Here is a 21,898-nt window from a genome sequence, read left to right as displayed (position 1 = left end):
TTAACCCCCATACACCACCTCCTTCCTCCATGACTCACACACACACACACACGCAGTCGTCAGGCCGTCTTCTCGACTGGGAATTAATGAGAGCCATCACTAACCTTACAAACACACACATATTGCCACCCAGCTTGCGATTTGAGCTCCCTCCTACGGTCTGGTATCCATCAAGGTCACCCCACAAATCTAAAGCGTTGCTCCTCCCCCCCGGAGTCTTTTTGTTTGCCCTCCATGACCTTGCTTCGATACTCTTTCCTTAAATTTTTGGGAGCAGGCCAGGATTCAGATCTAATGACTTTGTTACTGCACAGAGCAGGTCGATACGGGAGATTGGGTTGATTGATTTTAATTGGCAGGACACCAGGAGGTGGGAGGGCATCAGTAGGGTGGGACAAGAGTATGTCAGATATGAGAGTTTGAAGGCTGCTTCTTATCAACGTTGTTCAAATTTGGTCTCCGTCATGGCCCAAAATGTCAACAAGAGAGAGAGTTTGTGTTTTAGCCATAAGTCTTTTTTTTTTTTTGCACTTTAGAAGCACAGGAAACATTCAAACATGCCACAAAAAACACTAAAAAGTTAGGAAATCTGTCTTTTTAAAAAAAAAAAAAAAAAGCAGCAAGAATTTAGAACCAAGCATCACATCATTAAAACTTTTACTGCTGTAACTTAAAAAAGAAAACACACATTTGTCAATATTTTGAGATTATCATACTGTTTTCACTCTCTGTATCAGTATTCCACTCAGGTGGAGTGCTGATGTTCGTAGTGAGTGGGAAGATCATCATTCAGCCTGAAAACTTTGGCTCGAGCCCAGTGTGTTGACAGAAATCTAATCCTGCTGTTGTGCCCTTGAGCTAGACACTGAAACCCATCAAGCCCCAGGACAGCTGCTCTGTAGCTGACCTCTGAGCTCTGTGCGCAGGAGGGCAAGCGAAAGGAAAATTCCCTCTGGGGATCGATGCAGTATCATGTAATTAATAGAGCTGAAATGCATCATGTAGGCAAACAGTCCCGAGTCCAGTTCTGAACACTGAACAAGCCACAAACTCCTCTGACAAAAACTCTTAATGTTGTTCCCATGTTTTTGAGTTTTTGGCCTTCACAGTCTTTGTTTTGGCTAGTTCTCAAGGTGTTAGAGAGCAGCCAACAGTCAACCTTCAGTTTTCCAAATTTGAAAATAACTAAACTTAAAGGTCCACTTACTAAAAAGGCTGATTTTCTACTCTAATCCCCAACTCGTCAAATACTGACGCTTTGGGATGGCGACCGACCCGACCTACAATCCCAAAGTGTCAGTATTTGACGAGTTGGGAATGAGACTTGAAAATCAAAATCTTACAAAGTGGACCTTTAAAAGTAAAGAAAACATGAAGAGTCAATGTAGAATGCTGCAGTTTTAAGTGGTAGTCTCATTAATGTCCACAGCCTGTAGCTACAGCCTGAAAGCTTAAGATATGAAGTGTTGATTAAACGTATCCGACATTTTGAAATAACAGAAACAAACAGACTGCAGGCCTTGGCCAGAAAACAGGTGAGACAAAAATAACACAAATTACAACTGAATGTTTGTGTGTGTGTGTGTGTGTGTGTGTGTGTGTGTGTTGTTGGCTCCCTCCATCTGTCTGTGCCACCAGGGGTTCATGTCACCTCAGAGTTGCTGAGGTGTGACGGCCTCGACAGCATACATGTCTGTGTGTGTGAGTGTGTGTGTGTGTGTGTGTGTGTGTGTGTTTCCCCGCTAAGCTGGAGTCACTGTGAACCTTCACCCTGACAGAGCGAGCGGCTGCCAGGCTGATGAACTTCTACCAAAAGGTTTTGCAAACACAGTTAACACTGACCTCCGGAGTGCACGGCCTCCCACCAGCTCTTTAAACACCGTCCTCCCTTCATAATATAAACCAGGCTAGAAACCGTCGCTTCAAGGCCACAATGAAGACGCGCTCTGATGTAATCAATGTTACACTTGAAGGAAGATTATTCAAATAAAGCTCAACAATCACTCGACCTGTATAACCCCTGCAAAACACTCTAAACCTACTTTGACTTTGTAAAATATGAGTGCTGATACATGTCAGTTATAATAAGTTGAGTTTGTCTTGCACTTTTGTGATTTGTATGTTTCTTGTGTCTAATGGTTAGTTGAACGCCCTCACAGAGCGTGGACTGTTAGCGTTGGCTGAGGAAATCAGATGCCATCAGTGCAAACGTGATAATGCATTTTTGTTTTACAACTACATTCTTCGCCTGTATCTTTAAAAGAATGATATAAACTTGAGAAAACATTTTCAAGTCTCTGCAAGTCAGTTGGCTGTACTGTAACACCCACATGTTGTCAACTGAAATCAGTGGCTGCACAACATAGAAAATCTGTTCACTGTAAAGAAAACAAGCTGTAATGCGTAATATGAATTATTTGCCCTTAAAGGTATCATTTGTAGACTATGGCCAGTAGCTCCAAAAGCACAGTTGGCAGCATACCACCACCACCACCACCACACAACTGCTGCTCTTTGCTAGCTGTCATTGACTGTAGCTGCTAACTACCGAATTAACTCATAGCTCAGTTAGCTGTGGAGTCAGTAGCCCAGGAGTTTGTCTGAGACCTCAGATCACAGGGGGAGTCAACACAGGCGACAGGGAGCAGCTCAACTGGAGCCACCGAAACCAACAGAGGTCAGTTTGACAACAGGGGAAAAGGTATGGAGGTGATTTACACTAGCGCTGATCAAGACTGTAGTGCTACGGTCGTATTTTTCTGCTTAGTGAGCAAAATATGAGTATTTAATTTCTTGACGTTTTGTGAGTTAATTTTGTTCATTTGTTATGATAACAGCTGGTATAAATCTCCCAGCTGAAACTACGAGGGTTATTGGGCTGTCGCCTCTTGCCTGTACAAAGTGGTATTTCCAGACAGGACAGGCCAGGTTATCTGGTTAGCATGCTAACTTCATTAGACATCTCCACAACACAGTACATAGATGTCTTTGACATAACATCAACACTGTTGTTCCTTCACACTGTTGTGTTGTTAATGTTAGTTCATTTTTGAGAAGACAATTCTGGCCATATCTTACAAAGTGTTCCTTCAATCAACTAAAACATGCACATGTAAGACAAAAAGGTAGATTTTTGTACATTTTGATGAACAAAAAAGGAGATTTAAAGTATCGCCAGATGATACGGCCTTGATGAATAAATAATATTGCAAAATATTAAGGCTATATCGCAATAAACAATATTTGAAATCTCCTCAAAAGCACAAAATCAAATATCACAATATTTTTGACCAAAATATCTCGATATCGATAGTTAGACAATAGACTACTATTGGTACTTTCACAAAATATTAACACAATGAGGTTAAGACATATATTACAACAAGTAGAACAGTCTGGTAAGTTCAGACATTTCCTCACTTTACTGTAAATCGGCCTTTAAAACCAGGAAAAGACAACACTTATGCCATATCACGATGTAACGGTATCATGGTCACATCGATAAAAATAAACTCCTGTTGATGATGTTACTGATATGAGTCTTGGTTTCATGCCTGCAGTAGTTTCTGCGAGTGTCTCCCTCTGGAACAGAGCTGTAGAGTAACGGATGAGGTGATAAAACTCACACTGATAAAACTCTGTCAGGAAGCTGTCGTACAAATGACACTTAAAAGTTTTGATTGTCGGAAGTCATCTGAATATGAATATCTCTTGTAAGTGCATTGCGCGAGTTTGTGTGTGTGTGTGTGTCTAGGAGTGTGTTTGAGACGTTAATGGGCTCATTGGCTGCCCTGTTAGACCTGAGGACCGTTCAGTGGAGCGAACCGACTGTTGCCGCCTGCTGCCTTTTTATGTCGGCATGTAGGAATGTGCAGGTGTCTCAGAGATATTGTTAGTCACACACTCAGCTGCACACACACACGGACAGTCATGGTTTCTCACACACAAATATAAGCATGCGCACGCTGCCAGTTGGGCATATTTTGTGAATTTGAGAGAGCGAGTGAGAAATGTGTGTGTTTGTGTGCGTGTGTGTGTGTGTGTGTCCCGGTTCAGTGCGCTTCAGAGGACGTATGCACTCTGCTCATAAATAAAGGCCATGCATTATTCAGGACTGCTCCTCCAGCTAATGCCCCTTAATGTGCCCAAACAGCCATAATGTACTCTGCTACCAAGGTGGCAGAGACCCCGTTAACACACACACACACACACACACACACACACATACACACACACAGACACACACACACAGACGTCAAACCTCCGCCCCTAGATTTGACACAATGTCTTTGTCGGTGTCGCACTTATCTGGCTCTCAAATCGCCCCATGTTCCTAATTTTCTAAAAAATCCATTTGACTTTTGATCCAAATTGCTCTTGCTCACGCTGTCTCGCCATATTTCCATCGAACTTTGCTCAATTTGCCCTTAATTTTCCATCGTCACTGTCTCCATCTCCCACTCCCCTCCCATACATCTCCTCACTCAGTCTCTCTGTCTTTGTTTTTTAAACTGAAAATATGTCTGAGTTCAGTTTTGAAAGCCCTACTGTTCTTCCTCTCTTTATGGCCCCTGGATGCAAGCTTTCAGCAGAATTAGGATTTTGTCCAAATGAGGATTTGTAGCTGTGAAGCTCCGGTGCTGAAGCTTCCTAAGTACATAATCTTAATCAGTTTTTAGGGAAATTAAACTAATTCCATCCAGAGGTAAACAGGAAACAGTTTGGAGCAAGAAAAGCCCCTGAAAAACATAAAATCGGTTTAAGGTGAAGTGTTTATCGCTGCCGCTTTGCTTGTCTGCATCTTATCGACAGTGTTTTATGTTCTAATCACTTTGTAATTGATTCAAGTGTTCACTGTCTGTGGTTTTAATTGCTTTAGTGGTTTGTGATCCTCTTTTGTTTTGGTCTTTGTGCAGCACTTTAACTCTTCTAAAGTGTAATATAACTCAAGTTTACCATTTTTATTTGCTATAAGGAATAATGCATGTATGAGGCATTCGATTTCCTCGCGGGAGACACTTATAGGGGCTGCTTTTCAACCCAATCCCCAGAATAAATGTTGTCAATGTATGTTTCTACCAACCATGGATACGTTGCAACTTTCTTTTCGCAACTCCTTTTCGTTGTGCTTATGGTTTTGTTAAGTTTCATTCATGCTCCGTTTACATACGAAAATAGATACGCCCGTTTCAAATGATATAACCGCCACTGCCCACATACTTCCAATGCGTCCTTCATGTTGGTATGGATATTAAGCAATGCAACCACTGGAGTGCGCCGCTCAGAGTCAAAAAGGTCGCAAGCAGTCTACTTCGGGAGAACGCCTGGTTTGCCGTACCAAGGAATACGCCAGAAAATGTTAGAAGGTAGTTATAGAAGCAGCCGTTGTATGAGTTAAATGTATCTTAGCTGGTTAGGGTTAGGAAATGATCCCAATTCGGCTTTACCTGGTTCTGTGGCCACGAACACAGCTAGAAATTGTCCCAACTTCATGTTGAAACATCCAGTGTTTTGTTCGCTTATAATTTTTAAAGACAGTCTTGAACATTGGTCCCATGCTTGGCAGCCATCTCACCCAGCTATAAGTCGACCACCACCCCCTCGCCTCGCAACATAATAGTCTGCACACATACATGTAAATGTGATATGACACATGTTGTAAAAATGAAGATATGATACATACAAATATTATGTATCCATGGTTTGAAGAAACACAAAATACCAACATTTTATTCTGGCGGCTGACCTGAGCTTACAGGAAGTTTGTGTCTTTCATTTTTCAGGGCAGAAAACATTTAAACTGCTCCCTAGAAGTTAAAAGCTTATTGCACTTGTTTTGTCACACCCACCAGTGATGTCACATTATTGTGTATTGTTTTCTGGCTTCCTTTGATCACTCTTAAGAATAGCTTTTGAAAAAAAATGTTGGTCAGAAACAGTTTGGATGTTTTGGCAAAATACTTTACCTACCATGCTGAACAATTCTTTAAGACTGCGAAATAGATCCATCTCTGTTTTTATTTTTGTTGATGTCTTTCAGGCTACGTGCTCAATATTTTGTCTATTTCTTCGGTGTGGGCAGTGCGGCGGCCTCATTTTTGATGGATTTTCTCTTGGAGTTTGAGTTTCTGTAGGTCTGACCTTTAGTCACCGCTCATTATAACCGTCCTCTTCTTCTTCTACTTACCAAATACTCACTGCCTGTGAACCAGGTGATCTTTTTGAGGAAGCAATGTCATGTATTTCAGTGTGACAGTATCATAGGCTGAACATGATAAAACAGCATTTGTTCACATGAGCGGTTCACGGATGATTACACAGTAATTTAACGTGATCTCTTTGTTTACGAGACGCGCCGCATCTTGGTGTAACATTAACCTCTCACATGACACTGATTGCTCACAGTTTGTTTTGAGACACACAAAACACGCCCCCCCATTCAACACACACACACACACACACACACACACACACCAGACAAAGCCTCCATTCATCCCTTTGCTCTCTCCGTCTCTTCTCTCTCTCTTTCTGTCTCCTCCTCTGCTCACATCAGCTCTTTATAAACACGGTGAAGGTCAAAACCACAAAGCGCATCACGTCTGTCCCTTTGCAGCCACTCTGACCTGAATCTGCTCCGGTTGTTTCTTCTTTTTACGTCTGTTTGAATACATCAGACGCTCCAGAGTGGAGGGTTTTTTTTGTCATGGTGTAGACTCACTTATAACCACTTAGTCATGTGGGAGTGTCATGATAAGTCGTGCTGCTTTGTTTTAGCTGCCGTTTGTTCACAGTTTGGCTAATTCATGCTGTGGACATAGTTTTTGTGGATTAGTTTGTTTGGTTTTGTTAGAAGGGAAGCATTCAATCAAAGGCAACAAAATGTCAAGGATAACACAAAGAAATCAGGCTTTTTTCCATCTTGGTTTTTGCAACAAGTCCCCCAAATTATAAGACAAAATAGTTTGCAAATTATAAATTCTCCAAATTCGTTGCAAATTACTGTTCTACGATGTGACAACGCCAAACTGTTTCACTATTGCGTTTGGTTTCGCCGACTATGGTTACGTGTTAGAAAACTTCCCCTTTTTTTCCACTTAAAATAACAGCTATTAAATATTTGTTTCACACAGGACTCAAACCCTGGTCGCCTGGATCAAAGTTTTATGAATGAACCACCCAAAACCCACCCAACATGAAATTTCTGGTTGATTAGATTACATTCATCCTCGACTCCTGTCATTATCGCCCCCTACTGGTGCTACATCTTTATCCACACGTGTACTTATCACGCTGTCCTCCATAACCCTCTGCGTCCTGGATAGGTAGGTCTTTTACATGCTTTGGTGTGACACTTGGATGATGCTACGATTAGGGTCAAGCAATCATGGTTTGGATTAAAATGACAACTTTTAGTTAAGGAGAGGTGTATGGCTGGTTATCAAACGTCAATACTTTTATGGCACCAACCGAATCGCCTCGATACAATCAAGTATCTAAAAAAGTCTTGCCATTTGATACCAAATTTTAATACCTAAGGAGTTCATCTCATCAGCGTCAGTGAGCCAATGAGCATGCAGCAAGATGTAATGCTGCTTGTGATTGGCTGTCTAGAGACAGGAAAAACACTAGGTTAAACCCAGAGACTGGGCTCACCACATGTATGTGTAATGTATCCTTCAGGAACTGTTAGCGAAGTCAAGGTTTCCATACTGATATCGATTTTTTTTTAACAATACCCAGGCCTAGGTAGGAGACTTTCTACATCATGGTTACAATAATAATCACTTGGTTAAAGGTGCAGTTTGTAGGCCTAGGGAAGAAATTTTAATCAGAAGAGAAAGATCTTCTTTGACTGATTTTTGTATGCCTATACAAACTAAATAAACAAACTGACATTAAAGGACAACACAATTTCAATACTATTTTACTTGTTTATATGTGGCAGACCCTGCCACCTTTCTAGCTTCAAACAGTGTTCTGGGGACCCTATTAGTTCCCCTTTAAGGTTCAGCAACGATCGTGATAATGATTAAAGAAACCACAGGCGGATGTTGGCAGGAAACTCTAAACAGTCTGATGTTTTCTTCACACATCCAACCACTGCGACCCCCTCCTCTCTGTTGACTCTGTGACTCTACAATAATGTCACACAACGTCCTACTTTGTTGCTGACAAGAGTCTCAATTACTAACTAATAAGAGCCATAGTGGACTTACTAGCTTGAATTTAAACAAAAATTTGTGAGCATAAAGCTGAAACAACTGATGCCGTTGTTTATCTTGGGAGGACAGTCTTGTTTTTTTGATGCACAGAGAGAATAGATGCGTCTGGGTGACATCATACAACCAATAACCCAATGAAATGAAAACCTTAATGATAATAAATGATCACTTGCACAATCTTTAAAATTATGTACAATTTAAGCAAAATAAGTGTTCACTGCCACATAAGCCAAACTTGAACCTTCTTCTAAAACAATGCTGCTTGATTAATTTCTAAAAATAACTAAAGAAACGTAAGTAAAGAAACGCATGGTCATGTTCAAGTCATCAAAACCAGTTCCTGTCTGATGAGCATGAGTCCCCCCAGCTCTGCTAAAAGTGGTCTTTGAGCTCTTTTATTAGATTTCAGAGCTCCCTTCCTAAAACATTCCCCCTCTGCTTTCACTTCCCTCATAACTCACTCTGCCTCTGAATCTGTACACACCCGCCGCATGCTTGAATGCACACACAAAAGAGACCTCGTCAACTTAATCTACACACATGAATGAGCCCATACTTTCCCCACGTGTCAGCATTTGTGCCTAAAAAGCCAGCAGCTCATAGTGTACCTCTATGTCTTTACTTTGCTGTCTCACAGGGGAGGAATAAACAAACAAGCCTCCAAAAACGTGTGATAAAACACTTCCAAAGAGGGAGGGTAGATGAGGTTAACTCTGCACACCGATACTGTACAGGTACAGTCACCCTGCATAGCATGAAGTGGGACTTTTGTGTAAATATTGGCTGTGACGTACACATTGTAGTGGTTTCTCAGATTCAGTGGTATAATAAAAGAAGAGTGAATAGAAGAGATTAAAAAAAGAGGTCTTACCTGAATGATATTTTCCCAAAATCTATCTTTATAGCAGTCCTCTTCCTCTTCTTCTTCTTCTTCTCCTTATCTTCACCTTCCTTTCTTCCTTCCTTCCTCCTCTAGTCACTTTTGCTTCAGCTCCACGGGCGTCACTGAAGAGGTGTGTGTCGAGTGTCTGAGCGTGCGTGTGTGGTGCGGTATGTGTGTGAGAGAGGGCTGGTAAGAGAGCGACTCTGCTTTGTGCTGCCGACCTCGGTGAGCGTGTTGTTGCAACTGACTGAGTGACTGGGAGAGAGGGAGGGAATGTGTGTGTGTGTGTGTGTGTGTGTGTGTGTGTGTGTGTGTGTGTGTGTGTGTGTGTGTGTGTGTGTGAGAGAGAGAGATTAATTCACATACAAACACATCTCTGCCTCAGGGAAACACCCCTCTCCTCCTTCCTCCCTTTTTTTCACCCTTCTTGTCTTTTTATTCCTCTCACATCAGGTCTTTTCTTTCATCTGATCACCTTGAAGGACTCATGGAGCAAACCCTCTCCACTCCTCCTCCTCACCCTCTGCTCTCAGCTGATCCTCCTGCTTCATTCTCGGTTTTTAACCTTGTCTTTTGTTTTCGCTCCTCTTCATGGTCTTCCCTTCAGTTTGCTGTTGAGAGTCCCCAGAATCATAAATAAGTTACAGAGAGCTGGCACCAAACTACACAAAGGCAACAAAACAAGCCAAATATCTGTGATGGGCTTCTCTCTGTGAGCTGCGGGCTTTTTGTTTGACTTCACATCAGTGAAAATATTTCCATGTTTTTACTGCCTTTGTGTCTACAAAGACCTTTAATTGAATAGCGAGGCAGTAGGTGGAGAGAGAGAAAGGAATGCTTTCACTTTTCAAATCATTTCAAGGACTTGACTGCTTATTAATGCTTGTTGAGTGTGACTTAACAGCACTTGGCTGAAGTTTTTGGTGAATGTCAGAGAACCATCGCATGAATAGTGTGAATGAGCTAAAGTAACTTTTCTAGATTTAAAGGTGCACTGTGTAGTTTTGGGGGAGAAATTTCAGAAGAGAAAGATCTTCATTGACTGATTTTTTTATACCTAAACAAACGAAAACTTCATTTTCAGAACTGAATAAACAGAATAAACAACAACACACTTTCGTACTGTTTTACTTTGTTTATGTTTGGCGGACCCTGCCACCTTTCTAGCTTCAAACAGTTATTGTCCTCTGAGAACAGCTTGTTTATTCAGTTGTGGAAGGGATAAATATTTCGAGAGTTCGTATTATTACCTCATTAAAATTATAAATATTACAATTCTGAGTTTGAATTTCCTCTCCAAAACTACACACTGCCCCTTTAAAGGTCTAAACACAATCATATATGACTCTTTTCCTTTCTTTGTATAACAACATGACTCTGAGGACTCAATCCGAGACAAAAAAGACTCAATAAAAACTAGATTCTTACACACCATTTGCCAAATTTGCCGTCCAAATCAATACGTGAACATCTCACAATAAAAGAGTGGAGGGCAGAGAAAGCCGCTGACCGCCTGAATGAACACTGACAGGTAATAGAAAAAGACAGCAATCAGTTTAACCTTGAGGAGACCCCTCCTCAGTTTTGTGTAAGCCCATCACAGCGATTACAGAATTTAGCTTTAGCCTGCTAATCTGCTCTAGATCCACATTAAACTGCTCCTCAGGAGGCGGCGCAGAGGGGGTGTTTTTGTATGTGTGCAGTCATACGCAGGCCACTCTCCTGGAGTATTTGGACTCTTTTGTTTTGGCTCTGTACTGCAGCACATTGGCTTTGAAATTAAGTCACATCTATGAAGTTAAAACACTCGACTTTCAGCTTTAATCTGAGGATGTTTACATCCACATCTGGGGATTGTAACCCTTTTTATACATAACACCCCCAAGGGTGAAGGAGGGCTCTGAGTCCTACTGTTCACCAAATATGGATGTAAACAACCTCAAACACCCGGAAAGCTTAAAATGAGTACTTTGACCTCATGTTCAACCCTGTCTCCTAACAATTTGTTCCATATACAACAAATACCATCGAGCTTATGTTTGTATCACCGTAACAGGGAATTCATATCAAACATATCTGCGTCTTTCTCCCCTACAGTATCTGCAGCATGGTTATTTTATGATGGTTATGTTAAGTAATCACAAAGCGCTTTTTAAAGCATAATTCTGGTGTAATTCTATATTTTTAATAAATCTCTTTATGATCGATTGGCCCCATGATCGGAGCATCCTTGAAATATATAAAACTGGAAATACTTATATTGCAAAGAAGGTAAATGGTTTCTTTAAACAGTCATTCATTGATGTTTGTGGCACAAAATTTACTCAAATGGGACTATTTTTCAGCAGTGGATGAATCCACATTTGGAGCTCCAGTGAGTATTTCCTCCTGTGGAACTGAGTCAAAATAAACTTCAGTGTGTGTGTTCAGTCAGTTTTCGTAGCGGCCAGACTGTGATATTACATCGTCACATGATGCACTGTGGCCCAAAAGACTTACATTGTGAATGAAGCGTCTGTAAAACGGTGGATACATTTTTTTTTTGAGCGTCACAACCCCAGTGAAAAAACTAATTTCAAGGTCATAACTGGAGCCATTCGGTCCAATAAAATTTGGAAAGTCTAGAGGAGCCGCACAAACCTCCAAATAACCAAAAACCATGTGGAAAACATGATGGAGACATGGCATGGAGCCACTGTGGTTAACTCACTGAGTCTGTTTCCACTGGATCACCTCTGGCAAGTGAAAAAACTTTTTTTTTTCAGAATATCTGGCTTTTACATTTCATTTCTTTCATGTGCAAATACAATTTTAAAAATAGTGTGTACTAAAATCATGTGGACTGAAACACACTTGTTGTTTCATTTGATTTAAAAACTGATGATCTCTGAGTACAGAGCCAAAACAATAGGAAACATGTCAGTGTCATAATACCTACAGACTTTAAGTGTATATTTGTGTGGTGCATGTCAAATCTTATGTTGGTAGGTGGGCAGTGTGTGTGTGTGTGTGTGATGTGGGGGTGGGAGATGATGAGTGACCGAATTAGAAGAAGCCCCCAACCTCTCTGAACAAAGCCCCTCCACCAGCTGAAATATGCAGCGTACGAGCTTCTGTTATCATCACATTACTGTCGATGGTGGTGCCGAGGTTTGTCTTTTTTTCACTCCAAAACAAAAAGCTGACCCCCTGTTGAGTTTCTCTGCGGGGGGTACACTCGTCGAGCCATCTTCCTCTCCCTCTGAGACCCCTGGGAGACGCTCAAACCAGCCCTCCTCCCCTCCTCGCCTCCTCCCATGTTAGTTTCCATCACTCCCACCTTCCCCCAATCTCTCTCATCTCATTTCTCTCCCTCCGAGGCTCAAGTTAACTCTCGCTCTGATCTGCTGATCTGATCGCTTCCCCCCCCTCCAAAAAAACTATTTTCCTCTCCTTTTTGTCATCTTCTCTTTGTGTTCGGGTCTCCTTCCTGTCTCTATATCCCCTCTCCTCTCTTGCTGTCTCTCACCCCGACCCCCACCTGTAATCTCCCTCCTCTTATCTGTCGCCTCTTTTTACAACTTCTTGGAAAACACTACATTTCTTTCCCCTTGCCACTTTTTATTCTCTGTTGTTTTCGTCTCCTCCCAAGCAGCAAAGCGATTTGGCGCTCGCTCGGGCCTGTGAGAAGACCCAGGGGGTTGGTTGCTCTATGAGGCGACATCTCTGAATAAATAAGCATGGGTAATTTGCTCCGAACCTGCAGCCCCGTATTTTTTTTCTCTTCTTTTCACCCTCCCAGTTTAGCGAGAGGAGATAAAGACACAATAAAATGGTGGGAGATCCTTACAGAGGCTCATTATATGGTTGTCAGTGAAGTTTTCTCACAGGGCTTTGTGACAGATCGCTCAGCCCCACTCCGCTTCATCTATTCCTTTTCAGGGCAAATTATCTATATTACGTTCCAGTTTCTCCCGTGGCTGCGTATTTGGATAAAACCGGCCTCATTTAGGGAAGTAATGAACCACCAATTCTCGCTGAACTAAGGCAGATCATCAAGAACAAATTGCAAACCTTGTCGTACAGAACTGACAGCTATTAGCAGTGTCGCACTTCACGCACCCGGCCTATGAGACTCTGATAAGGATAAAGCAATTTTTAAGTAATTTGCCTTCAAAAGGAGACATTTTATGCAACGGCCTGGACGCAGTGTATCCATCCACTAGTTCAATTCTGTTTCTCTATGCTAAACACACACACACACAAACACACCCTCCTCCATTCATGGCCCGGTGAGGGAAGTGTGTGAGCACCAGGTCAACTGTGAACATCAGGTATTAATAATGCAGGGCAGGAAGCAGCTCCTCCGTCTACAAAGCCGTGCACTCCGACTCTGCGTCTCCGCTCCTCATCCCACCGCTGTGAGCTACATAACTCAACACAGACAGGGATGAGAGCCGGAGAGGTGCGTACAGGGGGGGAAACCAAACATGTAATGAAAAACTATGAAAAAGAAGGGAAATGAATCTGATTTTTACCTATTCATCACATGTTGTTAATCTGCTCTTATAGGATCTCACAAAATTCTTTGGGCCAAAAAAAATCACTGAATTTGCAGCAGCAGTTGCACTCAGAAACTGTGGGGGGCGCCAAATTGCACAAAATGCCAATTTCTACATAATGTTGTTTTAAAGAAGGACCCATGCGAACGCTGTTGCTCATAATACGCATTTAATTATCACCTGACTCTGTAGTAGCAGCCTCTTTAAGCTCCTTGTTTTGGTTTTCTATGCCCAACAAATGGTCCGTGCTGGCTGGGCACTAGAAGTGGTTGAATTTTAAGGATGTTTTAGGAAGTTACAGAGGCTGGTTGGCACGATACATAGCTGGAGGGCAAGTACTGGGGACCCAGGTTCTACTAATGTAGTTAAAAGATGGTTTGTTTGTGGAGAGTGAGGCTTGAATTTGTATGACTTTGGCTCATTAAAGTGCATATTTGGTCATTTTCATGTGCAAATTTTATTCATATTTCTAGTTTGAAAGTTTTTGTGAAAAAACTGATTTGTTGAATCCAAAGAGGATGAGGAGGAAACTCTTTGGACTACTGTGCGGTTTTTGTCATGCATAAAGGTGGTTAGGATTACAGCTGAATGATAAGTTGTAACTTGTTTTATTGCCTAAACCCAACAAAACTGCTAAATTTCTTGTTCATTTTTGTTACCATGACAGCAAAGGTCACCTGATTATGGATCTGCTCTGTTCAGAAGTTAATGGGAAGGATTGGTGTATCACCTGCACACAAAGTTAGTTGTAAAGTCCTGTTATTTATACGCAGATGATGAGACCTGGTTGGCTTCTGTGTGACGCTATTCCCCTCCTCAAAGTTCTGGGTCTCTAATGTTAAATGTGTCATATTTAGCCATACATGTTGTTTGGAAAATGAAAAGCTGGGGAAGATGATTACACTATAGGAGCGTTTTCACATCCTGCGAAAGTAGGTATTTCCGAGTTGGTATTCCTGACTTCCAAACTAAATGCGTCCCAGTGTATTTGCACGGGAAAACATGGACGCTGCAGAAGAGGGATGTTTATACGGCAAGTCTGTGAACTTCATAAGCAACTACAGTGGCTGATTTAACAGCTTAGGGCACTTTGAAAGAGACAGGAGGAGAAGGCTCCCTCCTCATGCTCGCAAAGACTTCTATTAAGGATAATGACAATAAAAAAAATGTTATTTACTGCACGTTTCACTAAACAAACACTGTATAAGGTCGAAAGTAATTGTTCACCATGTGTGCCGCCATACTGCTGTGAGGTCATGTGTGTTTATGTTGGTGAAGTCAGGCTTGGTGGATCTTGCCCAATCCATTGAACTTTTCCATGTCGGAGGTCGTTTAAGTCCAAGTTCTGAGTGCAATAGAATGCAGCAAGAGACATTACGTACTGTGTGTTTTGTTTTTTGTTTGCTTCAGCATAAAAAACTTTGTATATAAATAAATAAAAATAAATAAATAACAAGCACTTAAGGCTCGTGATTGACTTGCCTTTCCATGAGTACATGGACACATACAGCTGCTATTGGAGCGGCATTGTTGATGCACTTAGGTGACGACTTAAGGATTAAAAAGTACATGTATCTCCACAAGGGACCAAACCAGGGCCGAATCATCCTTACCCAACACTAGAATATCTTAATTACTTTTGCACAAAGCCACTAATGTTTCCACTATTATTCCAAATATGAAAATACTCTGAATTTGATACAGGTCACGTAAATGCAATATACCATTTGCATATTCTGATTTAAGCATTATTTTGAATGAATTTGAAGAAGATGGAGTAAAATGGAGAAAGATGTGGGATTTGCTGATATTATTCATGTTTTTGGAGCATTCTTCAGACACACAGCCTCTTGCCTGTTCACAATCAGCTCTGTGTGTTGTCATGGATGTTTTGTCCACACCAACCAGCCAACAGTTTCCAAGGCCGGGATTTAGATGAATGCCCACGAGAAACATCCACAACTCCGGTCAGAAAAAGAAGCATCAAAAATTCTGAAAGACTACGATAGCAACAGGTTTTGTGATAATATGCTCCAATTTACAACACCTAAGAAGGTGGTTGAGGTGATGAAAAATGGAGGCTGTGTTTGTATATTGCATGCAAGCAGCTGTGTAGGAATATTGTCTGTCTCTGTGTACAAAACAGAATAATCTGTGCATTTACATGTAGTCAACGTCGACATAATCAAACACGGCAACACTCAAGGAGGTTAATGAGAAAAAAACAGCAACAATAAGATTCTCTTCAGAACGTTCAACCATTGTTTTTGTTGTTTGAGTTGTTGTTTGTTACGGACATTACAATTACGATATAAGCTTTGTTACACTGAGAAAGGGAATGTAATCAAAAGAAGACATTTAATAAATTGCCTGAGCGCTGATAAGTCACATAATATAAACTTTATCAGCATCATGTAATTTGCATTTCAGAGCTGGTGCTCATTTAACAGATCTTTTCTGTAGAACTGAAGTAAACAGCTGTTCACTCCCTGCTCAGAGAAACCCACTCTGTGAACATTTGGCCACTGCTGGAGCCACTACACTCTCCATGTGTTGTCCACCACCACTCTCAGCTCCCTTCAGAAGCTGCAGAAGGACAAACGGGGTTCATTAGCCGCTGATGAGTCATTTAGCTGCAGCAGGCCAAACAGAGAGAACAGAGGCTAATTAGCCAATAGTCGCCAGCTGGGACATCAAACCTTTGCGCTCTTGATGTGCGCCGTCTTTGTGTCCGGGCTGAGAAGCTGAGAGAGCAGCGACTGCAGAAAAGAGATCCAGCGAGAGGCCGTGATTGTATTCAAGTCTCTGCTGCGAGAAGACGGCAGCGACTTGAATGGAACGACAACAAATTGATGCATGAAGGAGAGACTCTGTACTGAAGGAGGTGGTGGCTCCTTCATCCCAGATTATTGAAGATGGCAAAGACTGTGTTCTTGTATGTTTTTAAGAGATACTTTAATATAAAGTATTGCTGTGGTGTTTCTTCACTACAGTTTCCATCTCTCTCTCTCTTTTTTCTGTTTATGAGGTTTGCTTTTGTCCATTTTCCAACTGGTCCCTCCCTGCTTGAACTTGGCTGTGGTGTTACTCCACATGAAGTGTGGAGCTCCACAGCTGTGCAGGGAAGAAGGATGTATTCACAAAAGTAGATAGTGTTTCAAGATTGCTCCACATGCATGCCAATCAAAGCTGATCATTGAGGTCATGAGGATGCTGAAGAATTGCCTTTGGCCTTCTGCGTTTTAGACACCACAGCAAATGAATCTAACAAAAATGATGTGATACAGCTCTTGGTGACTTTTGAATTTATATTTGAGTTTGATGTTCCTCATCAAAGATGAATTATTTGATCACTGTCAAAGGCAAACTCCATGTAGAAAGATAGGACTGTCAGTAGCTGTGCTGGGTTGCTTGTATCCAAGTTGCCTCCAGCTGATCGATGAGAAGAGGGCAAAATCCAAGCGCACGGATTTACAAAACCATGTGCACGGATTGTGAATCCGAAAGCACAGTTTACAAATCCGAGAGCACAGATTTCTACATCAATTTTTTTCCTACCATATGCCCCTAGGGTGGCTACATAGAAATCTAATATCATAGATCCCCCTCCAGTAAAAAATGTGTTTTTCTTCGTGTTCCTACAATTGAATGTTTGAACTTCACTGTGTAAACTGACGTATGTGCAGAGTTTTACACAAGAAGGCTGTTTTTTCACAAAAAGTGATCATTGAAAATGTGATTTTCGAGCATGGTCCAATATTCAGCATACACAAGTGTGGTATGGAAACCTAAAGCCTCCAGTGCACACACTCTAAGACAAGACTTCACAGTAAAGTAAGAGTCATCATTTAACCTGTAGTAACACCAGCCCTTCTCCCACTATGAAGTCCAGATGAAGAGGTGAGAGCCCTTCAGTCTGTGGAAACAACATTCCTTCCGTGATCTGGGAGAAGCTCGGACAAAGAGGTGAGAGACCTTCATTCAGTAGAGGCACCAACCCACACATCATGGTGGCTGAGCCCGGACGAAGGGGTGAGAGCCCTTTGTTCTGTGGAAGCATCAGTCCTTCCATGATTTGGGTGATTTGGGCCTGACCCATCCTATCCTGACCCATCCTATCCTGACCTTAAGTTAAAGAAATAACCTAAAGTAAACCAAACCAGCTGCCCTAAACAAGGCTGAGCACTACCTCAGAGCCTCCCCTGATTCCTCCAGCACCTCCTCCTCCGCAACCCTCCGTTGCCCGTCAAATACTCTCTCCACTGTCCGACTGTGTCCGCAGTCAAGGTCAGCGTGGACGACGCCCTGCCTTGCACTCCTCCATCATCAGCTGTTTGCCACAACCTGTTCTTGGCCTCCCTGAGCTCCTCCTGTGCAGCCACAGAAGCTGCCGTCCTCTGAGCCAGCTAACCCTAATGATGTCATCAGGGTTACTGATCAATAAAATATTGAAACCAAGTGTTGTGAAGTGTAAGTTAGGAGCAATAGAAAGCATCATGATCAAAAACTGGCATGGTTCATCACGGCCCAGGAAGACATGAGGCTCTACAGCGGGGGATTAACACCGCCCAGAACATCACTTGTACCCATCTACAGAGCATCAGCGACATCGTTCACCCTGCTGCCACCTGGGAAAAGATACAGAAGTATCCGCAATCAGCAGCAACAACTGCATATGCTTGATGTGCTGGTCTTGATTTATTTCTTGCTACATATCTGCAGGAGGCTGACATCCACAAGAAGCCGAGTATTGCACTTTCTTCAGATGTGTTTTGAGTACACTTAGGAGAAAAGGGAAATAAAGACAGTATAATAAGAGCATGAAACGGGTCTGACTGGTAACAAAGGTCCACAGCTGGAATCAAACCAAGAATGTTGTAGTCATGGTATGTGCTTTCAGCCCTCGGCTCCCCAGTGCCCGGCTTAAGGTTCTCAAACTAATCATAAAGCATGACCACAACCTTACCCAAACTAAATAAGGGGACAGGAACTACAACAAGAGAATGACAGAAAAGTTTGAAAGTCAGATCTGAGCTAACTTTGACCAACATATGAGGTAAGGTCAGCACTTCATAACAGTCCCGTCGTCAGTATAGTGGTGCTGGAGAGCTTCTTATTTCTACCACAAACAATATTTCATTCTTCCCAGCCGTAGTGAAGTGGCCATCAAAATCTCACAGACACATATTTAAAATCCTGAGCTGATACGATCATAATAAAAAATGGCTAGATACCATTGGAGGTAAATGACAATTTGCTTTGATTGGAATATCTCCTTAAGGGCAAGATGGGTGACATTCACTGCATATAATACAATAATACTACCTACTAAATCTACCTTCAAATCCCATCTGAAAACCCACCTTTTTAAACAGGCCTACTCCCTCTGACCCCCTAAAATAAAGTGCGACCCACCTGACTTCCTCCTTTGCTTCCATCACAATTACTACAGCTATTAGAGGTCGCTGCCAAACAACAAATCTTAATATGGGTTGTAAGGTGCTGCCTTCACAGATCACTCAGACAGCTGCGTTGGGGTTTGGTGACAGAGTGGGCTACTCATGTCTGGCTGTGAGTAGTTGTGTTCAATGCAAATGCACAAAATTACAGAAGCACTTGAGCAAATTTGCATCCAGTTCAACTTTGGTGAACTCTGAATCAAATTTGACCTCAGCAGGCAATGTTATATGTCTTAACCTGTGCATGTGTGACTCTGTACACTAAAGCTTTACTGGTGTAGCAACATGGCTAATGAGATAGCTTCCTACATTCTGGATTATCTTGTCCTGTCCTTCAAAAGTGTTCAAGGGTTTGACTGTAAAGTTTAATGATCACCAACGTTTCACTCAGTCACAATTCAATTAAAATGACTTGAGTTGAAAACAGTGCTGTCATCAATGGTGGTTTGACCAGGCCCTTAAGTAATTCTGACTTTAGATTCAACATTTTCTCCACTCACTCCCTGTGGCTTCAAGTGGCATTAGACCAAAATCTGCTACCGCCTGTGATTTTTAACCAACTGCTGACTTGATGCATTTTAAATAAAGCCTCAGCAGCGGGGTTAATGCAAGTGCGTCTGTGCACATGAAGTCTCAGAGTCTCAGACTAATTACCTGCCATGAGAGCAGGACGTAAACAACTTCTCGGGAGAGTAGAAGAGACATATTTGACATTTTCAGAGACTCTGCGTTAGTTGAAGTGGCCTGGGACATCATAGCAGTGGACACTTTACAACCCTCCAACTCCCACCGTCAGTTAAACAGAGCCAGAGGCAAAATTATTCAATGTTTAAGCCCTTCTTAACTTGCTTCAGTTAAAACCCCCTTCATGTAAAATGTGTAAAAGCAAGTCAGGGTTTTATTAATCAGCAAACAGAAAAACTGTTATTTGTGCAGACACTTCAGCTCACTCAAAACTAGGAGGAATATTTTGTTCCTCGACTAAAAATATGTAAAAACAAGCAGAAGAAGTGGAGGTACAAAATCAGCTGTGACACCTTTTGTTACGCTGACTCTGCACACACACACACACACGTCGTTTCTTGACATCGCTGTCAGTACATGTTGGTAGGGGATATGTGCAACATCCTAGAATAGATATGAACTGTCATCCCCGAAAAAATCTGATTCAAGCAGCGATTCAGAACTGAGCACGAAGGCCTGCGGTGGGACTGCAGCCGCTCTGACACACACATATAAAAACAGACACACACGTCGCAGGCGAGGTTGTGGCGGCCTGTCGGTGAGCGAGAGCAAAATAAGGAAAGACAGACGTGGAGGAGAAGGAGTGAGAGGCAGGAGACTAAAAGGATGCCAGTGCAAGTTTTCTTCACAGCAAGGACGAACTTCTGTGCATCTTTTTCATGATCTCATCTACTTTATCTCTGACTCAATTTCATGTTTTACTGACCTCACCTGTCCTTCCTCCCCTGCCTGCCATTAGTCATCAGGACCAGAGTATACATGGTCCTCAACAGGCATTCAACATTTATCAGATTGTCTTTGGGTGTTAGTCTTAAGTTTCCATCTACCTGTTAAAAACTTTCTGGGTGGTAACAGCAGAACTTCAAGGTAGTGACAAGTTTTTTTAAAGTTTTTTTTTTTTTTTTGTGCTTGGCTGAGGTGAAGAAAAAAACTGATAGATTTATCAAATACACCTTGTTGTTTTGGTGCTGCACACTGCCACTGAAAACACAAATTCAACAGAATAGCGTGTGTGTGGGGGTTTCATGGATTTCTGTTCCAGCAAAATCACAGTTAACAAGCCAGGGACAAAGGTTTGAGATAGCGTCCTAACATTTGTAATCTCCAGCTGTGTTTGTGGTGAAAGAACCAGGTGAGCCAAAACATGCTTTTTTCCAAGCCCTGACCCAGTATTTTTACCAAAAAAATTGTTAAGTGTTGGGGTTTTTGTTTGGACCCAGAATGCAGCAACTGGAGGCAGAGAATCAGTCCAGGGGTGTTTATTTACCAGACAGTATTAAGAATGAGTGAGGAGGGCAGGCAGGCGGGCTGGGCGGCATGGACCTCAGGTGAAGGAGAGAATTTCCAGGCCGGCCTGAAACGCTGAGCGCCGAGCAGAGACGCTGGAGAATCTGAACATGGAGGAGGAAAAAACACAAGCATGAGCTGTGGTTCAGTCTCAGGAAAGACACTGTAGCAAAAAAACGTAGTGACAAATTTCACTGAGAGAGTAACTTGAGTATAATCACCATACATGAAGGAACAATCTGGCACCAGAGTAGTGGAGGGACCAGGGTGTTATAGCCGGAGGTGATGAGCTGATGAAGATCAGGTGCGTCGCTCTGCTGTAGTGGGAACTGGTCCCCACGCCCACAGACACAGACACACACAGGGAAGGAGCAGGTGAAGGAGAAAGGAGGGAGGAAACAGATCCCAACTGCCACGGCAGGCACCGTGACAAAAATGTTATTAATATGCCCTTTAAGTACATTAGATATTCGGAAAGAGGCGTTGATTTACAATTTTCTTTCAGATCTTTGCTTAAAACCAAAAACATTGATATGGACATATTTGACTTATGTTACTTTGTTGCCTCCCTTTGATGTACTAATGGCAGCTTTGAGCTTTAAAACCACATGAGGACCGTTTCTGCTCCTCAAACTCTGCATCACCAGTTATAGATGAGACGTCACTCATGTGCCAGTCAATTTTCGCAATCCTAAGGCTTATTAACAGCACAGAAGAGGAACATTGATTTGATGATCCGCATTTTTCAGAGTTGCCAACTCT

At 42.1% G+C, this 21,898-nt stretch overlaps 1 protein-coding gene across 1 annotated transcript in view; it reads right to left on the bottom strand.

The window, feature by feature from the left end:
• The window catches only part of hs3st1l2 (heparan sulfate (glucosamine) 3-O-sulfotransferase 1-like 2), a 37,344-nt gene extending 16,110 nt beyond the window's left edge, over positions 1 to 21,234 (bottom strand). The window contains exons 1-2 of the mRNA XM_084358892.1: positions 21,117 to 21,234; positions 9,094 to 9,360 (exon numbers count right to left, since the gene is read on the bottom strand). The gene's annotated coding sequence lies outside the window, so the exon portion shown is untranslated. The remainder of the gene's footprint in view (positions 1 to 9,093; positions 9,361 to 21,116) is intronic.
• Positions 21,235 to 21,898: the final 664 nt, after the last annotated feature.

Source organism: Pagrus pagrus (assembly GCF_965226575.1).
Source record: "Pagrus pagrus genome assembly, chromosome: 8".
Lineage (NCBI taxonomy): Eukaryota > Metazoa > Chordata > Actinopteri > Spariformes > Sparidae > Pagrus > Pagrus pagrus.
This window is presented reverse-complemented; position numbering and strand designations above follow the sequence as displayed.